We start from the raw sequence: 1,505 nt of genomic DNA, 5'->3' as shown, positions 1-1,505 counted from the left end.
ATGCAGCACAACAAATTCTAACGGTCACTCTTGAAAACAAATGCCAGGTGTTCCGAGCTGCTCCCACATCGCCCCCTTTTTTGTTTAGGAACATCAGATTCACGAGGAAGGCAGCGAGGACTCTAGTTTCGAACTGACACAATCCTCGTACTGCTCCTCAGGTGATTCTGATTGCTGCAAACACACAAATGATTAATAATTCTCCAGTAGCAATATAAATTCAGATATACAAATTTAAACCTTCAAATCATGTTTTTGGATTTAAGCATTCAACAGTATTAGACAATTCTTTGAAAAACACCTTATTCTGCTAATTTCATATATACACTTTCATTCCTTTGTAAAGGAGTTACACAGAGCCCTTGTTTTTGAAATTCCCAATTGCAATGTAATTTCATTCTATTTTACAATGCATTTTGTCTATGTGATGGGTTGATCCTGGCTGGACACCAGTTACCTACCATAGCTATCCTATCACTCTCTCCTCCACAGCTGGACAGGGGAACGGGAAATGAGGTTTTGCTGTTAGTTCATCACACATTATCTCTGTCACTTCATCCTCCTCAGTGGCAGCACTCATCGCACTCTTCCCCTGTTCCAGCGTGGGATCTCTCCCACGGGAGACAGTCCTCCACGAAGATCTTCAGCATGGGTCCCCTCCACAGCGTGCAGTCCTTCAGGAGCACACTGCTCCAGCGTGGACCTCCATAGACCGCAGGGGAACGACCTGTCTCACCATGGTCTTCCCCACGGGCTGCAGGGGAATCTCTGCTCCGGCGCCTGGAGCATCTCCTCCCCCTCCTTCTGCACTGACCTTGGTGTCTGTAGGGTTACTTGTCTTACATGTTCTCACTCTTCAGCTGCCATGTCTGTATGTTCCGCAACCACATCTCTCTTCCCCCTCTCCAGCCGTTTGTTTTCATTAATTTAATTTTTTTTTTCCTGTCTCTTCCTCTCTCTCTCTCTCTCTTTTTTTTAAAATTATTTTTATGCAAGCCAAGTTACATGAAATGCTTTTGCAATCATACGTTCAACTATTTTATGATACGTGGTACAATCATTACAACTGCTAATATTACAATTAAAATAACTAAGTTATGTATAAGCAAATCTTTCAACCATCCCGTAATTCTCAAACTTGTTAGCCATCCACTTAAAGCTGTGTCAGTTATCGTGAGCCTTTTACTGTGAATCATATTAATATCGGGTGTTAGTAACGTAAGTTGTCCGAGGCTACATGGCCTCCTGTTAAGTTTCGATGGAATTCCTCTCCCACGCTCTATTCCCACAAATTAAAAACATCCGCGTAGGTAAAGCAGCTGGAATAGAAAAAAGAGTGTGATATTCTGGAATAGATATAGTTACACCAAGCTGTAGCATTTCTATATACAGGCAAAATAGCATTTACGTTCTGACCCTTTTGAGTGGTGTTATGGATGTAATTAAACATCACACAGGGATTCATGATGACTGATCCTAAGAACTCTAACTCTTGAGGTTCTTGT

Source organism: Aquila chrysaetos, assembly GCF_900496995.4.
Source record: "Aquila chrysaetos chrysaetos chromosome W unlocalized genomic scaffold, bAquChr1.4 W_unloc_7, whole genome shotgun sequence".
Lineage (NCBI taxonomy): Eukaryota > Metazoa > Chordata > Aves > Accipitriformes > Accipitridae > Aquila > Aquila chrysaetos.
Note: the sequence above shows the minus strand (reverse complement) of the source record.